At 39.3% G+C, this 22,289-nt stretch overlaps 1 protein-coding gene across 20 annotated transcripts in view; it reads left to right on the top strand.

Moving 5' to 3' along the window:
- The window catches only part of mipol1 (mirror-image polydactyly 1), a 379,557-nt gene that overhangs the window by 39,838 nt on the left and 317,430 nt on the right, over positions 1-22,289 (top strand). For 3 of the 20 annotated variants that reach the window (XM_078562782.1, XM_078562781.1, XM_078562788.1), the window contains exon 2: positions 868-1,018. The exons of 16 other annotated variants lie outside the window; for them this stretch is intronic. The gene's annotated coding sequence lies outside the window, so the exon portion shown is untranslated. Of the gene's footprint in view, positions 1-867; positions 1,019-4,025; positions 4,199-22,289 lie in introns of those variants that run through there. One more of the 20 variants, XM_078562783.1, reaches the window with a different exon arrangement.

Raw genomic sequence — 22,289 nt, forward strand, 5'->3', positions numbered from 1 at the left:
TCAATAAGATCATCTCATCATAAGATAAATGAGAGATTTACTCCTTTAAACTGTGAAATAAAATTTGGTGTGCATTTCGTCCAAAGGGCAGTCAGTATCTTTAGAAACACTATACTTGTAAGCTCTTGAGCAAGTAAAATTCAGAGGATAATGCAAATTCAGATCCCGAGAGTATTTTTGTAGATTATTTTATTGTAATGTCAGTTCATTGATACAGATTTTTTTTAAAAAAGCACTGTCCTTTTTAATATGTTACAAGAATAATTCCCTTTCTGTATTAACTAAAATAATCTATTAGAGAGATGTTGCTGATGGTGGCCTAGGTCATGGATATCTGTCATCACAGTAAAGCTAGCTTACAGAAGAGATCAGTGTAGTCTGAAGTTTGCTTTGGCAAGTAGTCTACAGTATCTGAAAATATCTTTTGCTCAACTTGTTGAAGCCTGTTGAGTTACACCTGTGCAACTTATAATAAAATTCTAATCTGATCCGTAAGTCTATGTCATGTTTCATTCTTTGTGCTCTTTTTCAATGGTGGTTTTGGAGCCAGTTAGGAAAAGAAGAAAGGAATTACCAGTTCACAAAGGACCAAGCTGCAAAGGCTTTAACATATATCTTCTCATTCTTCCCTTGGCATTTGACACACAGAATTACTCAGAGCCTAGTGCTTTCCAGAATATCATATTGTCAGTAATTTAATTTGGAAACAATAATTGAATAACAATGAATAAAAAAGTTATTGTAAGTAGCAGTAAACATTTCAAACTTCAGTCTTGATCTGTTGCTGTCTCTACAAACCTGTCTTTGTATTTTGATAAATAACAAAATTGCATCAAATGATTTGCACATTTCTTTACATCATTTTAGGAATTCTGTTCCAAAAAGGAATCAACTGTGAATCAAAGAGGCTGCTTGTTGAATACATATGTTGTCTCAAAATGTCAAACTCAGCCTATTAAATTATCCATCCCTGGCATTGAAGATGGGAAGAGTATAGGAAACTCTACCTTGCACAATGGTCTGTACTAACTGAAGTTAGATTTTGTTTTCTTTTTTCAACTTCAGCCATAACTGTAAGCTCTATTGCTTATTGTACTTTAACATTACTGGTCGTAAATTGGGCTAAAACTGCACATATCACTTTTAAAGTGATCATAAATTAAACATGGGTATGTGTGTCTGAATTATTAACTGGTTAAGCTAAGGAACGTCTTCGCAGTTTTGATCACTTGTCCATCACAATGCAGAGTCAGTTGTCGTATAGTTTTCTGTAATCATAAACCGTGGAAAAGGAAGTGTTTCCTTTCAAAATTAGTATGTATGATTGTTTCAGTTTTTCAAAGCTGCATTTTGAAGTTTGTTTTAAATTTGTTGGAAGGAAATGGTCTGTTTGTAGTGCAAATGTTGCAATGGACTTTGATCTACAAACTGCTGTAGTGGCTTCTTTGCAATGTTTGGAAGTAGTGCATATTCAGTTTGGAAGTGGCAATATATATCTGCAGTTGTTTTATACTAATTACATTTTCATAATGTAATTATACTCAATAAAAATGACATTTTTTGCATATGTGATTTCATTTACCTCTATTTGACCTGACGGCAAGATGTTTATTTCTTCTTAGGAACAGACATTATCATGCAGTTAACTGCCTTAAAAATCTTAAAATGAAGCTCAGCTGTGTGTAAGAGTAAAAGGGGCTAACCCAATAATTGTTTGTTTTGTTCACTCACTTGTTTATCTTAAAATATCAATTTATCATTGCATGCTATAATATGATGTAGGAGTTTGACACATGTTGCCGCAACCTCCTGGATTTTTAAAAATTTGCCAAACCTAGACGTAAAACTAAAGCTATGGGAGAGAATAGCTCCAAATCATGTTCCTATTTGGTTTACCTGGTAAATAACTGATGCAAAGGCAGCACTAATGCAAAGGCAATTATAACTTGCTTTTATATTGTGCCTTTAACATAGCAAAACATTCAAAGGTGCTTCACAGGAGTGTAATCAGACAAAAATTGATGCCAAGCCAATGAAGGAGATATTAGTTACAGAGATAGCCTTTAAACACTGGCTTGAAGGAGGAGAGGTAGAAAGGCGAAGAGGTTCAGGGATGGAATTCCAGAGCTCGGCTAGACTGTTTAAAGTGATGACCATTGGTTGCGTGAAGAATCTGCAGGATGAATAAGATACCAAAATGGCAGTGTACACCAACAGTTAGTTTTTACTGGCTTGTATGTAAAGAATAAATGCTTCAGAAATAAAGCTAAAACTATCTTTTTCCTTAACCTTGTAGACACTGGGCAGGCTTTGGGGGAGTTAGGAGGTGAGTTGCTGGCTGCAGAATTCCCAACTTCTGACCTCTTGCAGCTACAATATTGATATACCTGGTCCAGTTCAGTTTCTGGCCAATGGGAACCCCCCCAAGATGTTGATGGTGGGGGATTCTGGCTTGCCCTGGGAAAGTTCCCTAATGGCGGCAATGAATCAGAAAGCCCTCCCGACATGGATCCCTGTTATTTTCCTGGTTTCCCCGGCCACCAGGACAATTTGGCCCAGTGTCTGAGGATTCTTCAGTCTAATTGGCTGAAGAACTTTGCAGTTGCCTTGTTCAGACAACATGTATCCCCCAGCAGAGGGCGCTGTGCAATGGAAATATCCATTGACAAGTCCACGAAAAGGCTGTGGGAAACTAATTTTTAGTTCAGTGCTGGTGTGATACCAGGTATGTAGGCCATATGTCCCAATGGTTGGCTGGTCAAATCAAACAAAATAAATTACAGTTATTCGTAATAGACAGAGTTCAGATGTACTCAACCAGCCCACTCTTGCAACACCCAAAACAACAAGTCTTCCATTAAATGTGATTTTGTAATTAGGCAGCACTTGCTGAACAATCCCGAGTGTGCTAATAGCTAGACTAATAACCAAATTAAGATAATCTGTCGAACTTGTAACCTGGCTCATTTATGCTTGCTAGAAGTGACAATTTATATGCAGGGATCCGTTCTCTGCAAACAAAAGGAACATGCTCAAGCCTTGTGCCTTTTCTGTTCCGATGCCACTTTCCAAAATGGTGCTTCTGGCATGTCTTCCTTCTTCCTTAACTGAGGATTCCCCCCCTCATTGTGGTTGACATTGTGCCCACATGTCCGTCCTTTCCCTGTTGCAATGTTCCAGTGAAGCTCAACGCAAACTGGAGGAACAGCACCCCATCTTCCGACTAGGCACTTTACAGCCTTCCGGACTTAACATTGAGTTCAACAACTTCAGATCATGAACTTTCTCTTCCATCCCCACCCCTTTTCCGAACCCCCTTTTTCCAATAGTTTATAATTTTTTAAATATATTTTTCTTTTCCCACCTATTTCCGTTATTTTAAAATTTATTTCCATCTATTGTTTTATCTCCACCTTTTAGCCTACTTCAATCCCTTCCCCCCACCCCACCCCCACTGGGGCTATCTGTCACCTGCTCGTCCTGCTTTCTATCCTTAATGTCACCATTAGCATATTCCTTAGCTCATATCACCACCGTCAACACCCCTTTGTCCTTTTGTCTATGACATCTTTGGCAATTTCTTCTTTGCCTCCACCTATCCACCTATCACTGGCCCTTTATCCAGCTCTACCTGTCCCACCCCCCTCAACCAGCTTATATATCACCTCATTTCTATATTTCCTTAGTTCTGATGAAGAGTCATACGGACGCGAAATGTTAACTGTATTCCTCTCCGCAGTTGCTGTGGGGCCCGTTTTGCTTTTTTTATCTGGCATTGCCATTCTTTTTGGCTCTGCCTCACCAACTCTTGTCATCTCATGTCTTCTGTCCTTTCCCGAATCTCTCCCTTTTTTTCCACGTTTCCCATTTCACCTATTTAAAAACTTTTGCATTTCTAACTTTTCCCAGTTCTGATGAAAGGTCATGTCCTGAAATGTTAACTCTGTTTCTGTCTTCACAGGTGTTGCCAAACCTGCTGAGCATTTCCAGCATTATCTGTTTTTCAGCTTTCTAGCATCTGCAGTCTTTTGCTTTTGGATGGTTGATTGAGTTGTTGATTTATAAGTCATCACTGCCAACTTAGTTACAAAGCTGATCAGTATTGTTTCATGGTTCTAAGTGAGCCATGATACAAATGGTTCAGTTTTCCTGTTTTGATTGCATGGTGTCAACAAAACACACAAACAACACAATTACAGTAAGTCCTCAAGATTATTGAATTTTTTTTGCTAACTGCGTGATGATGTAGTAGCAACATTGGTTCTTGCTGTTGTAGGTGCCTCAACTAGCCATTCGGCAAAGCATTCCATACTCCAGGTTTCTGTATAAAGATACTTTAACAATCAAAACCTTTCATTGTTTCAAAAAATGTCTACTAAATCTTCCCTTAAACTTCCCTGCTCCAATCAAAATAAAGTATTTCAAGTATTTACTCGAAACTAGCTGCTCATCCTGATGAATCTATGCTGTTTGTTGTATAGATCTTTAATGTCCTTTATATAATGGACCACATAAAACTGTACTTTTAACTGTGGCCTAATCATGTTCTTGTATAAATTTATTACCTCTTTATTATTTATTACCTATTTGTGAAACAGAATGCTTTTGGCTTTTTTTTTATATCGCTCTATTAATGTGCAATTTTAGGCAATTGTGTTTGAACCCCTATGACTCTCACTCTTCAGTGTCTTTCCATTTGAGTCTATATTTGCATTCCTTGTTCTTCCTCAGAAAATCTATCTCCTATCTGTCCATATTAAATTACACCTGCCATCTATCTGTCTATTCCACTAAACTTCAGGAAGATGTAGAAAGATTTGTACTATCTGCTTTGCTATTTGCCAAATTCTTTATTTCTGTCATCAACTTTTGATATTATTCTCCCTATTCTCAAATCAAAACTGTAATTTAAGAATAAAAGTTGATGCAGAATTGACTTCTGGGGTACACTACTTCTTGACTCTTCGCAATTTAATCCACACTCATTAATCCTAACCTTTTGTTTCTCATTTGTCAACTAACTTTCTATCCATTTGTGCTACATTTTCTTTGGCACCGTGCATCTAAAATTTTTAGTATTGGGCTTTCTTAAGATACCTTCTGAGAAGCTGTGGATGTTGTATCTATTACATTTCCTTTACTCAATTGAACAATTCAAAAACTTTGATTTGTCAAACATGATTTTCTTTAAATCTGGCTGTTTTAGACTTTTTTTTGAATACTCACTAATTTCATCTTGCATTATGGATTCGAAGAGTTTACCCACAACTAACATAAGACTAACTGGTCTCCAGTTACTTTTATCCTTCTTCTCCTTCAACTGAATTTAGGCTACTCTTAAATTTATATTAATTTGCATAGCTAAGGACAATTGAAACATTATAATTGGCACCTCAGGTGTCTCTTACAGCTGCCTTCCTTCCAGGTGCTGCCAATCTTTACTCATAAGCTTACCTGTCTTTGGCTGGAATGGATTCTGTGGTATGCCCCTTATAGTCTCACCTCTCCTCTAAGGCTGAGTCCAGCAGCAGCACACTCCAGGCACATTTTCCCCAGTATTATTTCTTCCTTCTGAGGTCTCAGCTGTTTGCTTTTTTTGCCTTATGAAAAGTCATTTTTTTTCTTTTGCTTTTGTTGTGCAATGCATAGAATAATGCAGTTCAGTTTCCAAGTCATTGTGAGCAACATCATGGAACAATCATTAGTATTTTAAAAACACCATACAGATTTTGTTTAGTACTAAATCAATATTCCATAAATTTTATCTTTGCTACCCTGGATGAATGATGTGTTTATTATAGAAACAGTGAAAATCCCAAAATAAATTTGGGATATATCTTAAAATACAGGTGGGATTTGATTTTATTCAAATTTGCACTAAAAAATCAACAGCCTCTGTTTGAACTTGAATTAGTTGTCCTACTGTGTAACAGAGCACAAAAGTAAGTGCCCAATGGGGAAAAATAACGCACTTTGAAAACTGATTCTCGGTGAAAAGTTCACAAAGGTTATAACTACATTGACCCTGACCAACAGTCTAGCAGTGCAAGGTGATTGTTTGAATCCTTAAAAAGAGATGTTTAACAGCTCTACCTGTAAGAATGTACAGCATCAAAATCTTGCAAGTGCTTCTTTTCAAGATTTCCTTTTTCGGCGTTTAATTTGAACTGATAGTTATATGCATGGCAAAAATATGTAATATGTAATTACTAAATTTACTGCTTTTCTTTACAAAGGAAGAAACTTTATGAAAAGTATTATTTACTGAAGGAATCATCTGCTGTTTGGATATACAGTTGCTGCTGCTTCACATAAGAATTGCTCTAAAATGCATAAGGGAGTCTTTCAGTTAGACTCTCCTAGTGAACTCCCTCAACAAACAAATTAAAATGATTTGCTATATTATTCATACAGCGTATAAGCCCAAAGTGCCATAGGGTAGCTTAACACCATTCATGCTACAATCAGCTTGCTTGTTTGAACACATTGGGTATTTAGTAAGGAACTTTTAGGTGTCAGCTTTGCTCAGTAACAGAACTCTCACAGCCTAAGTCAAAAGGTTGTGGGTTCAAGCATGGATGAGCAGGGAATTCTCCTGTTCTCCTCGCCAAAATTTATTCCTCATCCAAATCAGATTAACTAGTCAAATCTTATTACATGTTAGTGGGCCCTTGTGTGTAGATTTATAGTATCATTTGCCACGTAAAAACAACTAGACTTTTATTTCCAGATGACATTCCAAAATGCTGCCTAGCCACTGAATTAAAACACATTATAATTACAAGTTTTTCTTTCTTCACAAAAACATTTGAGAATTTGAATGGATGATTGCCAGTTAAAACTTTCTGAAAATAAATGGCTATTAAAAATGGGAAAGCCTCAGCATTCCATTGCAACTATATAGGTACCTTCACAGGTGGTCAAATCAGAAATACAAAATTCAGGAAATGCAGTTTGCAGGATAAACAGCGCCAACATCTGTAGGTATATCTAAGCACGGTGCTTATGTTATTGGACAAGTAATCCAGAGGCCCGAGCTAATAATCGAGCAAATACGAGTTTGATTCCCATAATAGCGCTGTGTGAATTTGAATTCAGTATCAATAAAGTCAATTCATCAATAAAATTATCATAATTCAACTGGATCACTCGGGCCCTTTTAGGAAAATAAGCCTGTCGTCGTTACCCAGTTAGGGTTATGTGACTTCAGTCCTGCACCAATGTGGTTGACTTTTCATGCCATCTAAAATGGCCAAGCAACCCACCCAATTACTTTCTCAGCAACCAGGGATGGACAATAAATGCCAGCGACAGTTGCTACTGCTTCTTCACTATTCTTCCCTCCTCCCTCACCTTTGTTCCTATCTCCTTCCCCTTTTTTCCCTCCTCTCTTTCTTTCTTCTTTCCCACTTGCCTTCTCTCCCCCTAAATTCCTACAAATTGTTGCTATTTCTGCTGAGAGAAGTTCATGTGAAGGTGCTAGGGAAGTGATTTTTAAAAAATTCTTTCAAAGGATATGGGCGTCGCTGGCAAGGCCAGCATTTGTTGCCCATTCCTAATTGCCCTTGAACTGAATGGCTTGTTATGACGTTTCAGAGGGCAGTTAAAAGTCAGCCACAATGCTGTGGGCCTAGAGTCACATGTAAGACAGACCAGTCAAGGATGGTAGATTTCCTTCCATAAAGGATATTGATGAACCAGGTGGGTTTTTACGACAATTGATCATAGCTTCATGGTCACCATTACTGAGACTATCTTTAAATTCTAGATTTTATTAATTGAATTTAAATTCCACCAGTTGCTGTGGTGGGATTCAAACCTGTGTCCCCGGGCATTAGTCTGGGCCAGATTAGATTACAAGTCCAGTGACATTACCACTACGCCACCATCTCCCAACTTTCCCCCCTGCCCCAACCCCATAATGTGTTTGTGCTGTGCTTAAATGACCTATGACTGTTTGTGGTGAATAAATGTGCTCTGCTTAGGCAGCAGAAATTGCCCTACTGGAGGGACAACTGAAGACAATATTTCAGTTCTGACAACATTACTGGAATCTGCCAAATGGCATTCTGCTCCTTCTACTTGTGAAGTATTTATTCTCCTTGCATATTCTTAACCCTTGCCCAAGCATCAGCCTTATTTTCCTACAATTGGATGCTTCAATGGAAGGCTTAATAATAGAGCATGCAGAATAACTAGTGCCCACATGGCCAAATGCTCCCTTATACAGCTCCTGGTAACCCCATCATCCTGAAAAATCTTACTGCCTTCTCACATTGAGCTCCTGAGTCTGTCAAAAATGAATTAAACTTGCTAACATGGGTGAATGGCGTATCGATTTCCTCCTGCTGCAGTGCAGCCTATGAGATAACAGGATGACAGAAAGTGGATGAAAAATGCGACTTTGGCTATTTTTCATCCAGAATTGATCACGCAACCACCATTGTGACATGCAATTGGATCTTCAATGATCCCAGGCTTCCACTACTCTATCCAAGAGTCCACTCCTTGTATTGATTAGGTTTTATGTGATGTACTTGCTGATATTAGTACTAAATTTGACTTTATTTAGTTTGACTTGAATGTTTGTTCCTTTTATCCTTGCCAGTGAATTGAAAGAATTTTCTGTATTTATCTTTTTCCCCACCATTTGTAATTTTGTGTACCTCCATATAATCACTTTACTGATGTCTCCTGTGCAATCCTTTTTGGTCCCTTTGCTTCGTCTCCACCTTCTCTTCATTCAGGATTGCCAGGTAAGGAGGAACCCATAGCAGGGATGGCATCTTCCAGTTATCTGTTTTCCCTTCTAATAGCCGCAAGAATCTCTGCTGTCCACCCTGTCCCCCACAATATCCTGCAAGGTACAGCTGTAGCCAGGAATCAAAATGAAAAATCAGTTTCCATATTGTGCATCCTCATCTTCAACCTAATTGCTGAATTTCAGTTTTGTTTCCTTGTTAAGTCGAGTAACACCAACATCATCTTCATGTATCAAGGCTCAGCTAGTCTAAATTGTTGTCCTTTGCATTTGATGATAGGTGGTGCAGAATGGCGGTAAATGGAACTATTAATAACGCTCTATTGTTCCATCATCATTTAAATACAATTACTGACATGTTGGCAGATGCTTCTGCCATGAATCATCTTGAAACTTGGAAATCTTGGCTTAAAATGGGCAACAACCAAATGTGAACCTCCAACTCATTTCATCAACCACTGAGTAAAAATTGCAGGTACAGCTAACTGGTGGGGTGGGACAGTGGAGGGGGCAGACAGAATAACCAAGGAACAGTTTATCAAAATATTGTCACAAGTTTAACTGAATACAAATGTTCATCAATTGCCTGCAAAGCTTGACAGAGTAACTAAGTTGTTTTTGAAGAAATGGTATTCATTTCTAGAGGGAACAATTAAAAAGCTGAGAAGTTATATCCAACTTGTTTAGAACGTTGTTTGGACAACATTTAAAGTATTATGCACAATTCTCATTTCCATCTTATAATGTTATGGAGTCACTGTGGAGAAGATGTAAATCTTTTTGCAAGAATTGAGAAGGATATATATCTGGAAAGATTGAACATGCTGAGGCTCCTCTCTTAAAAAGAGACTGTTGAAAAGATGATCTGATACTGGGTATTAAGATTATGAACGGGTTTGTTAGGGTGGATGTCAAAAAGATGTTCTTACATGTGGGGTAAGTTAGTCATGAATAAATCTGATAAGGAGTTCAGGAGAAACGTCTTTTCCAAAAAATGACCAGAGTGTGGAACTCTCGCATATGAAGTAGTTAAAGCAAATAGCCTTTAAGGGGGATGCTAGATAAACATGAGAAAGTTATAGAAGTATATGCCAATAGGGTTGGATGAAGAGGGATAGGAGGAGGCTTGTGTGGAGCGTAAATACAGGAATGAACCAGTTGGGCTGCATAGCCTGTTTCCATTCTTTTATTCTATGTAAAATACCATGCAAACCTGCATTATCTGATTTTCTAATTCTATGTATAAGAGCCAGTTATATTGAAATATAAGTAATAGCTATTAAGATCAGGAATACCTGGCAACAGCTTTTAGAATATTATAAGTAGCTTTAGCTGTTTAAATCAGAGTCCAGTTGGAACTTATAAGAACTACAGATTCTGTAGTGGTAAGTACTGCATGAAGAAACACTATATATACAAATTATTTATAAAATTAGCATTTAGGTTGAATTCTTTTGTTTTGATTTTGGTATGTAGGCAAGTCAGCATGTATCGGTGCTGGCCTCTGTAGTATAAAGGTGTTTATGTTAGTAAGGGTTAATGTGGGACTGCAGAAGCAGTACCGCCCATGTAATGGCGTAGAGAGTCAGATGATGCTAGACTGTGAGGAGAGAGAATCTGACAGAAGCCAGCATGGAGGTTGCACCTAGTTAGGGCTATACCTTGGAGATATGTATATAGTTGTGTGTTAACAATAAACAGTTTAAATTCAACCACACAGGCCTCCAGACCCTTTAGTGAGTCACATTGTGGCAGCTAATGAATGAATGCAAATTCAAAGAAGGTGAAGGAGGGCCCCAGAATATCAAGGCATGTAAAAGTAAAGAAACTGCACTCTGACCTGATGAGGAGTACACCAAAATCGAAGACATCGTTGGAGAGCGCCTAAAAAAGCTCCATTGCCAGACTTGATCAAATCCAGAGTCAAAGGACCTAGCCAAGTCACAAAAGGCCGAGCAAAATTCCATAATGAAGAAAAGGCTGAAGGGCAGAAAAAGAATCCACTGTGCAGATGAAAAGCCAAACTTGATCGAACACCAAGTCAAAGGACCTAGCCAGATCACAAAAATGGTGAGCAACATTTGCCAAAAGGCTGAACTAACCTTCTAAAAATAATCAGGACACTAATTAGGTAGAGCGTTCCAATTGTTTAACCAGCGAAGCTGGAAGAACGCTGCAGCTGGGTCTGGAGTTGGTGCCAGACCACATGGCGGCTGAGCTTGAATAAATGAAAAATAATTTAAAACAGAAGGCAGAGCAAAAAATAAGTTGCCTTCAAATCGATTTCCCAAGCTCAGAGAAGCAAGTTGCTGACTGAAATGGCTTATTTGAAGATTTCCTGCAGAATCTCAGTTTCAAAAAAGGTTTCGAGATTGCAACAGGAGCCTGCCAAAACCCGACAAACGCAGGAAGAAGAGAAAAAAAGGTACTGCCGCACCATCTTGAAAAAAAATTAAAGCTGTGTTCCCCTGTTATGAAAAGCAGCCATGGATAATAAACCAGAACAATTTGAGCTCACGTAAGGACCAAACCAAATGCAAGTTGGGCATCATGGGGAAGAAAATTTTAGATTACAGGAGTACATCAGGATTAAGTAGGAAATCAGAGAAGTGCAAGTTAATACATTCTTGTTCTTCTTTGGTGAAATTGCTGGCAATATAATCATGAGACAAGGTATAGATGAATCTTCAACCACATTTGATGAGGTATTAAAAGTGTTTTGAAAATTCTGAAACATTGCCACCTGTTGTTGCAGTTTGGGTAATGCAGAATGAGCAGGTGGCTTTGAGTGAAACAGATAATCTACATCCCAGAGTACTTAAGGAAGTGGCCCTAGAAATAGTGGATGCATTGGTGGTCATCTTCCGAGATTCTATAGACTCTGGAACAGTTCCTACAGATTGGAGGGTAGCTAATGTAACTCCACTATTTAAACAGGGAGGTAGAGAGAAAACAGGGAATTATAGACCAGTCAGCCTGATGTCGGTAGTGGGGAAAATTCTAGGGTCCATTATAAAAGATTTCATAGCTGAGCACTTGGAAAACAGTGGCAGAATCGGACAGAGTCAGCATGGATTTACGAAAGAGAAATCATGCTTGACAAATCTACTGGAATTTTTCGAGGATGTAACTAGTAGAGTTGATGAGGGGGAGCCGGTGGATGTGGTTGATTTGGACTTTCAGAAGGCTTTCGACAAAGTCCCACATAAGAGATTAGCGTGTAAAATTAAAGCGCATGGGATTGGGGTAGTGTATCCAGATGGATAGAAAACTGGTTGGCAGACAGGAAACAAAGAGTAGGAATAAAATGGTCTTTTTCCGAATGGCAGGCAGTGACTAGTGGGGTACCACAGGGGTCGGTGCTGGGATCCCAGCTATTCACAATATATATTAATGATTTAGATGAGGGAACTAAATGTAATGTCTCCAAATTTGCAGATGACATAAAGCTGGGCGGGAGGTTGAACTGTGAGGAGGATGCAGAGATGCTTCAGTGTGATTTGGACAAGCTGAGTGAGTGGGCAAAAGCATGGCAGATGCAGTATAATGTGGATAAATGTGAGGTTATCCACTTTGGTAGCAAAAACAGGAAGGCAGATTATTATCTGAATGGCTATAAATTGAGAGAGGGGAATGTGCAATGAGACCTGGGTGTCCTCGTATACCAGTCGCTGAAGGTAAGCCTGCAGGTGCAGCAGGTGGTAAAGAAGGCAAATGGTATGTTGGCCTTCATAGCGAGAGGATGACAGTACAGGATCAGGGATGTCTTGCTACAATTATACAGGTCCTTGGTGAGACCACACCTGGAATATTGTGTGCAGTTTTGGTCTCTTTATCTGAGGAAGGGTGTTCTTGCTATAGAAGAAGTGCAGCAAAGGTTTACCAGACTGATTCCTGGGATGGCGGGGCTGACATATGAGGAAAGATTGAGTCAGTTAGGATTATATTCGCTGGAGTTCAGAAGAATGAGGGGGGATCTCATAGAAACCTATAAAATTCTAACAGGACTAGATAGGGTAGATGCAGGAAGGATGTTCCCGATGGTGGGGGAGTCCAGAACCAGGGGTCACAGTGTGAGGATATGGGGAAGACCATTTAGGACTGAGATGAGAAGAAATTTCTTCACCCAGAGTGGTGAGCCTGTGGAATTCGCAACCACAGAAAGTAGTTGAGGCCAAAACATTGCTTGCTTTCAAGAAGGAGTTAGATAAAGTTCTTGGGGCGAAAGGGTTCAAAGAATATGGGGAAAAAGTGGGAGCAGGCTAATGAGTTGGATGATCAGCTGTGATTATGATGAACGGTGGAGCAGGCTCGAAGTGCCCAATGGCCTATTCCTCCTATTTTCTATGTTTCTATCTAAAGCTATCTGATGTAACCGAAAAGAAACAATTCTTGCAAAAATAAAATTCAGCTATTCCACAGGAAAACTTTCGTATCAAAACTGAGTCGAAAGAACTCAACCAGAAGTATAGCCAGGCGCAACAGCAGAAAGGAAAGGAACTCAAATATGTTGCTGCCCCAAGAGACTCTGAAGAATTAATACATGGCCCTGGAAAAACATGAGTTAAAAAAAATGTTGAATACTTCTTCAGAAAAAGCTGCATTGGAACTATCAGTAGCGACAAAGCAATGCATTGAAGTGCAGTGTGAGTTAGCAAGAGGTCAACAAAATAAAGAGTTGAAAGAACAACTAATCATCCTTCAAGATCAAATTCAAAAGGACTACATAACTTTTCAGCAGTGCTATGACCACAGCCGATGTTAATTGCTACACAAACCAAATCCCAGAGGTAAACTTGGCTTACAGGCTATACCCTTTCTTTTGTATTCTGAAAATGAGAAGAAAATGTACTGATCTCTGCAGCCAGAAGTCCAGTAACACTTTTGGGATTTTAAAATTAAAAGTAACAGTTTTATTAACAAAGATAAAAGAAAACTTGAGCGCACAAGATTACTGTTGAACAATTAAAATCAGTTTTACAAAATATTCCCTAAAAGACTCCCTACTTGGTCAGACTCACAAGTAAACACCTTTCAGGAAACCCTCCCTTATAGTTGTTTAACTATAAAAATCCAGTAATATTAGCCAAGGCAAACTGCTGTAGCTTTAATAGAGGCATACCACATGACCTCCTAAACACTCTCCCGCTCTGCTGTGGAAATCCAAGGCTTTAGAACAGGATGGCTTTTTAAAGCCCAAGACTTTTCTGGCTCAACAACATAGCTGATTCAAACTGCATCTTCTCCCAGCCAAGCGCTGTTTCCAGAGATTTTCCTCACACAGCCAACAGCCACAGCTACCTTAAGCTTTCCACAGTAACTCTAAAATATCTTTTTCCTCCTTTCACCTCCAGGTTCCATTGTTCTCACACCTCTTTGAAACTCAAGTCCTTCCAAATATAAAATCTTTCATGTTCCTGTTTTGTCTCTGCTTTTGAGTCAAGAAAATGTAATATGCGCTCTTCTGTTTACCTATGGAACTCCTGCAAAATGCAAACATGTCCCTTGTTACCTCTAACTTCTCTTTGATATTCAAACGAACTCTCAATTTATCTAAAAATGCAAATGTTAGATCCAACCTATTCAATTGTAGCTCAAACCTAATGCCTCTATCGTTTCATGTTTTAAACTGTGCCCCCCACCAGACAATGTCTTCTAGTAACTTTTCCCTAGTTTAATTAAATCATTCTCTCACACACGCACGCACGCACACACATACACACACACACGTGGCCTTCTTCACAGAATAACACAATATTCTCCAAAAATATTTTTCAAAATAACACCCATTCTCACAGCAGCATGAAGAAATGAAGACTGCTTTGAACAGCAGAATGGAAGAACAGAGCAAAGTCAAGGACACTTTCTTGAATTACAAGAAAACTCAATGAAGCAATTGAGCTTTGCAAAGGAAAGGAAAAGCTGTTGAAGGACCTGCACACACTACAAAGATCCCTCAGGCCAAAGTTTATTCCTCTGGAAAATTACAAAGAGAAGCAAAATAAATTTAATGAACTGAAGAATCAGTTGACAGAGAAGATTCAGCAATGCTCAAAATTCCAGGAGGAAGCCAAGAGACAAGAAAGAGACCAAAGAGCTGAAGTACCAGCTGAACGGAAAAGAGGCATTGAAAGGAAAAGTTGTAGAACTTTCCAAGCTGCGAGCGAACACTGAAGTCATGAGTAGCATGATCACAGAACTGAAACAAGACTTGGCTGGAGACAGATCTGGTCAACAGTGAAGGACAAAATGAAGGACAAGGACAAAGCTCTGCTGCGAAAGAAAAGACAGTAATAAGATCAGGAAATGTAAATCTGACTCTGAAGCTCAAAGAACTAGAAGGAAAAGCACTGGATGCCTCAAACTTACTGAGAACCTTTGCAATTTTGAAAAATGACATGGCTGAAATGAAAATTAAGAAGCACTTGCGATGCCATGGCATACAAAGCTATGGGCCTAGTCCTGGAAAATGGGATTAGAATAGTTAGGTGCTTGTTTGACCGGCACAGACTCGATGGGCTGAAGGGTCTTTTTCTGTGCTGTAGACCTCTATGACCCTGACTTTAAGCTAGAATATCAAGAAAAATCTCAACAGTTACAAGTGAAAGTAGAAGTTCTCAAAGAAGTGAGAAGAGTCTCAGAATTAACATAAAAATATAGGCTCTGCTAAGGAAAAACTGTTCAGTGTAGATAACCAACTTTCATGCACAGAAGATGAGTTTGCTAATGGAAAAATTAGAACTTGTTGAACTTCACGTATCAGAAGTCTCTAAGTATTGTGAAAAATTTCTGGAACAGGAAAAGGGATTGCTGATGAATCCGAACAGTTGGTTGGAATTAACCAAAACTGATGAAATGTTGGAACTTCATTGTGATAAGAGCAATGAAATTCTTGAATTTTAATCCAATCTGTAGAACATGAATGATATGTGCAGTATGGAAGAGCAAATTCGGACTTTAAAAGCAGGTAAGAAAAAGTCTAAGAAACAGTTTGAGGATCTAACGAGTGAATTGAAAGAGTCTAACGAGCAGTCAGTGACCATGGAAGAAAGATTCCGAAAGGAACAAAATGCCCAGGTTAAGTTGTTAAACTTGTAAAGGGTTCTGCAGATAACTCTGAAACAGACAACTGAACTCACCAGTGTAGTTGCTGAGCTGAATGAAAAGATTCATAAGCTTGACAAAGACTTGGAAAACAAGAGAGTAAACAAATATTTGGGTGAAATTGTGAAACAAGTGGAAATTAAGGTTCCATTTTTTTGAAACCTCAACTTCCAGGAAGAACATGGCAGACCCCATGGAAAATGAAAACCGGTAAATGAACAGAGTGAACATTTCCTACGGAAGGAACAGGACAAACCCATGTTTCTGAACAAAGCAGACGGGTTGTCGATAAAGAGAAATGCAATTCTGAAGGAGTGTAAAAAGCAAATTGAATGGAGACACCCAAGTACTGGTAACTTCAACTCCAAACCAACAAAATCTGTCAAAGTAACTAAGACTACCACTTCTCTGAACATGACAAGAATGAGATCTAGAAGAATCGTAAAGCCTTTAGACTGTTTGAATTTGTAAAGTCAGGGACTTGAGGAGAGGTAGCATGGAAATAAAAATTGTATTGTAATTTTGTTTGATTGAAGACTTGGAGGTGTAGTATAAGGGTGTCCGGGCTGGTGAGGGTTATTGTGGGACTGGGGAACAGTACTACCCACTTTATGATGTAGAGAGTCACATGATGACATGTTACACCGTGGTGGGGGAAGAGTCTGAGAGAAGTCGACATGAAGATACAACTAGTTAGGGCTATACCTTGGAGATATTTTTTATAGTTGTCTGTTAACGAAGAGTTTATGTTCAACCACACAGGCCTCCAGATCTCTTAATGAGACACCAAGCAGCCTTACAACAGTACACAACCCCAATAAATGGGGACAGTTAGTGGCAGGAAGGGCATCTGGCTGTAAAACCACCTGCCAAATTCAAATACGATGGTTGATATGAAGGGTGATAACCAACATTGTGACAACCCCATGTAACATGGGAAAAGCTGAAAGATGGAGAGAGAGGTGTTGCATAGAAAGACTTGTAGATTTAGTCTTTACCTACTTTAATCAAATTTTCTTACGATATGGGCAACACCCAGTAATGCAGTTTTTGTTGCCCATCCCATGTTGTTTTGATTTTGGGGCACTGTGTACTGGTCAGTGTAGTAGTTTGAATCAACTCAATTCAGTCTCTTGTTTCTAACGTGGACAATGATCTAGGCTGACGCTTCAGTGCATTACTGCATTTATGAGGGTGTGTTCTTTCAGAGAAGATATTAAACTAAATACTCATCTGCCTGGGCAGCTGGATGTAAAAGATCATATGGCATTATTTGAAGAGCTTGGAGTTTACCTGATACGCTGGCCAATGTTTGCTCATCAAACACCTCCACCAGAACCATATTGTCTGATCATTCATTAATTTGCCATTTGTAGAATCCTGTATGCAAATTGTCTACTGATTAACTGGTCATTGTGTCATTAATGTCTGTAGACCTCAGCAAATTGGTTGCCACATTTGCCCACATGCCAACTGTGGGAAGAGATAGAACCATTTTTGTTAAGTTTAGACATGAACATAATTTAGAATATTACATTTCTATCAAGCAAGTGGAAGAATAATATGGATTATTTGCACATTTTCTTTACTATCAAAGACGGAGTCCATTTTTACTGATAGTGAAATCAAAAAACAATTATTTACTTACATTTGACTGATCTTCCTTGCGTTCACAATAGAACACAGCCTCCTTTTTTAAAAGTTTAATGTAACAATAAAGTTTATTACATTCCACATGGTGCCTGTATTATTTAATAATTGGAATTTAAAATTTCCCTTAGTATTCCTGAAACAAGCAGTTGTGTGATTTGATGCAGATAAATTAGTCATTATATTTGCCAATTTGCCTCAGAAGGCAATCAAAGATAAAATTAAATCTTGTTTAAGTATTTTTCACCAGTTTCATGTCTGAACAAAAATTCATAAAGAATATGAAAAATGAGGTGTCATTAGAGCTACAGGATTCATGGGGATTTTATATGAAGCCTGTTTAATCAGAATAGCGCAGCTATTAATATTCATAAAGTCAGCTTGAATACAAATGACAGTCATAGGAAGCTGAGATTTCATATGTTTTCACAGGATGAATATATTAAAATGCAGCTTAAAAAATTAATGGTATTTTGTTTAAATTAGAGGATCGAGAAAATCTAGCAGTGCTTGTCAAAACTGAAATTAGAACTTTTTGCCAGGATGCGATTACAGCAACTTAATGTTTCTGACAGTCTGCAAATGCATTTCGGTCAGATTATAATGCAGATGTATGAATGTTTATTTTGTGAGGTATGATGAAGGAAAGATCCAATGCCATTTTTTTTTTACATGAATGATTCATGCTAGATTGGGTTTCTGAAATTTGAATTCTCTCAAGGAAAAGAGACAAGACCTTCAAGGTAGAAAAAGCTGCAATGGACACTTTTGAAAACATTTTTCACATTGCAATGATTATTTTTGAGGGCAAGTATTTATGACATAATATTTTATTTCAAACAACACTAATTGATAATAAGACTGAGCCAAATCTTCCTGGAAAAATAACACGTTTAATGACCCGTGCCATTATTAACATGCAAATTGGCCAGCAAGTTCAGAAAATAGAGATATGACATGAGTTGCGAATCTCCAGAACCTGCAGGTCAATTTATGCTGCTCTGGTGTTTGCCTTGCTCAGATGGCATCTTCTCTTAGCCTCCCGATTATTTTTCAGATCTTGCCAAATTTGTTGATCCATTGTCTATTAAACGCACCACAGAAAGTTAAGGTTCATTATTAATAACTCAAGTATCTAGATAGTGGTGTGATAATTATTAATGCTATGCCAATCATTCTTCCTTAAGGAATATTTTAAACTAAACTCATTTCTGTATGTTGTAAATTGTTAGACATTTTATAAATGTCAAATTTTAAATTTTTTCTTACCCTTTCTGTCACATTCTTCCCCCTCTCCAAACCTACCTTTCCCGCTCACTTGACTTCTTTCTCTGTACCTGATTTGGTCCTCATTAACCCTTCTCAGTCGTTTCTCTTTTTCTGCCTCCATCCTTTAATGTTGTTGCTTATTGTTGGTACCATCTTTCACTAAGGTCCTAGATGCCCAGTTGTCCACACCATGCCATTCTCAGCTTGTATTTCCATCAAGTTATTGCACAAAACCTTTTCAAGGTGACCAAAATAGAAAAAAGTCTTTTTTTTTTGCTGATCAGTTATTTTAAAAATGAGTAACAAGATGGTGTAAAACAGCATTTTGGTGTGTGATTGTTCCCTGGAGCTTTGTGCCTGTGCTGTCATGAAACTGATCTTAACCAGGCCAGCAGTAGAGGCAGCCCACTCCTCTCTTTTTCCCCCCACCCGTCCCCTTAATAGAGTTGTAGTCTTTCTCTGCAAAAGGAATGCTCCCTGTATGTCCTGTAGGCCAACTGGTGACCTTGTGAAGCACTGTTGTGCAGTCCATCGTAATTGTTTTTCCTGCCCTTGATGCTGATCCTGCAGTTGATATTGCTCCAGATTCCTTCCTATAATCCAGAGTCTAGTAATGTCAAATAAGTGATTATTTCTAGTAATGCCAAAAAAGGCCTGCTTAGCAACCTTGGTCCATGTACTGACCAGTGCAACCCATTATGCAATTGTTGTAGCCTCCGATAACTAATTGCATATTAAATTGAAGCGGATTCCAGGTTGCCACTGCCTTGGCAAAGGGAAAACGCAGCCCTTTGCCTTGAAATGCCATTTTCTAACTTAAGGTCATAAATTCAGACGCTTTGACCCAAAACGTCTGATCAGAGTTGGAACCCCTGTATCTGATGCTGATCAGAGATTAAACCAACCCACTTACCTGGATAATTCAAAAAGGCTCTGACTTCCATTCCACGGTGTAGAAGAACTCCCTCAGTGCAGGAGTCCTTGCAGGGAGCAGCAAAGAGAATCAGTGCAGAAGACACCCCCGCCCCCTCCCCCAGCTTTTTACAGCACTAGCTGCCATAAGGTAAGTTTAAATGTACAGTGTGAATGTTAGTGAATGGATGAGTGGATGAATTGAGTGAATGGGTAGGGTAGGTGAGGTAAGTGAAGTAGGACTGGAATCCCCTCCAACTGGGAAATTTATGGAGCATAATTACAAACCCACGGACATGTTTTGACCTCATGATTAGAACTCTAAATTACAAAAAGCCAAGCTGCAATCAGCAGTACACGGCTGGGCAGCAAGGGGCTAATTTGGACATTTAGTAAAAACACAGTGACTCAACATTGACCAATGCAATCAAGAAGTCTGATTACCCAATACAGTGGCACAAAGGACATATCATCAATACAATACACTCAAGGAATAATGCAACTAAGGTCTGCATCACAGACAATAGTACTGGAATTGGGGTCATTCAAACCCTCGTTAACTTTAGAACCAGGTTGTTTTAAATTTTGGGTTTTGTATTGTGGGGTTGTGGATGATTCGATAAAGCAATTGTGAATTATCAGAAGAAACTTGTTGCGCTGGTCATTTTGTTCAAGCCATACACTTCTGAATCTGGTGTCACGAATTTGAGTGTGGGGAGGGTCTCAGAGGGAAAAGGGGAACCCCTGCAGTGAGTAGGGTGGCAGGTGGGGAGGTGGGTTGGGGGCTAGTCGGGTCAGGAGGTCAGGAGGGGTTATCAGGTCAGGTTGGGTCAAGAGGAAGTTGTGGGTGGATGTGAGAGCAGGGCACTCTTTTGGGTGGGTGGGGGGGTAGCGGGGAGGCCTTGGTTGTATAGCTACCCAGTAGTTAGGCAAGGATTTTCTGTCTAACATTTGCTGGGTAATTATCCAGGTAAGAAAGTTTGAACTGTCCGACGTTTCTGACTCAACTTAGTTGGAGACTTTCTTGGACGGTCTCCGGACAGCAGGGAAATTGCCCGTTGGAAGTTGAACTTCCTGAGCAATTCCCACGCTTCTGCAAGTCCTGAAGCGCATCTTTGGGCGGTGTGGGAGGTGACGGTTTTGGGGGTGTGTCCGGTCTCCGACAATCCGGAAACCGGCATATCCAGACCATTATTTTCTCTAAATATAGTTTCTTAGTTTTTCTCCTTTGTGTACTGCGGATAACTACTGAAGCATTCAAATTTATTGCTTTGAAGATTACTAATTATCTGTGTACAACATTACAATTTGGAGTATATTTAAATGCCGAGGAAGTGGCAAAGAAGATTCTAATCCTACAAACCTTCCTCTCTGCACCATACTGCTCCAAGTATCTATTTCAGTCATTTATAACATTTTTTGCTTGTTTATCACAATTATTTTTAAATATATGAATTTTGTGCAATGACTCGCATTTGTAACAAACTTTATTTTATTCATTTGTGGGATGTCGTCATCCTTGGCACTCCAGACTCCAGCATTTAATGTTCATCTGTATTTGCCCTTGAAAAGGTGATGGTGGCCTCCTGGATTTGCTGTAGTCCACATAGTGTAGGTACACTCTCCGTACTTTTGGGGAAGAAGTTCCATGATTTTGATTTGGTGACAATGAAGGAATGGCTGTATAATTCCAATGACATGTGACTTGGAGGGGAACTTGCTGGCGGGGGCATTCCAATATATCTGTTGCCCTTGTCCTTCCAGATGATAGAGGTCATGGATTTGGAAGGTGCTGTCAAAGAAACCATGGTGAGTTGCTGCAGTGCATCTTGTAGATGGTCCATACACTGATGCCACTGTGCAGCAGTGGTGGATGGAGTGAACGTTGAAGGTGGTGGATGGGGTGCCAATCAAGTGGGCTGCTTTGTCCTGAATGGTGTTGTGCCTCTCGTGTGTTGTTGGAACTGCACTTATCCAGCTAAATGGAGAGTATTCCATCACATTCTTGAGTTGTGCCATGTAAATGGTGGACAGTCTTTGGGGAGTCAGGAGGTGAGATACCTATCACAGATTTCCCAGCACCTGACCTGCACTTGTAGCCATAGTCTAGAGGGCCAGTCCTTTTAGGTTTCTGGTCAATGGTAATCCCCAGGATGTTGACTATTCGGTGATTCCGTGATGGTCATGCTGTTGAATGTCAAAAGGCGATGATTAGATTCTCATGTTGGCGATGTTCATTGCCTGGCACTTGTGTGGTTCAGATATTACTTGCCACTTGTCTGCTCAAATCTGAATGTTGCCCAGGTCTTGCTGCATATGGACACAAACTGCTTCAGTATCTGAGGAGTCACGAATAGTACTGAGCACTGTGCCACCATCATGGAACGTACCCATTTCTGACCTTATGTTGGAGGGAAGGTCGTTAATGAAGCAGCTGAAGATGGTTTGGCCTGGGCACTCCCTGATGAACTCCTGCTGCAATGTCCTGGAGCTGAGATAATTGGCTTCCAAAAACCACAACCACCTTCCTATGTGCTGGTTATGACTCCAACCAGTGGAGAGTTTGCGCCCTGCTTTCCATTGGCTTCAGTTT

This window comes from Cetorhinus maximus, chromosome 18, assembly GCF_964194155.1.
Source record: "Cetorhinus maximus chromosome 18, sCetMax3.hap1.1, whole genome shotgun sequence".
NCBI classification, from domain to species: domain Eukaryota; kingdom Metazoa; phylum Chordata; class Chondrichthyes; order Lamniformes; family Cetorhinidae; genus Cetorhinus; species Cetorhinus maximus.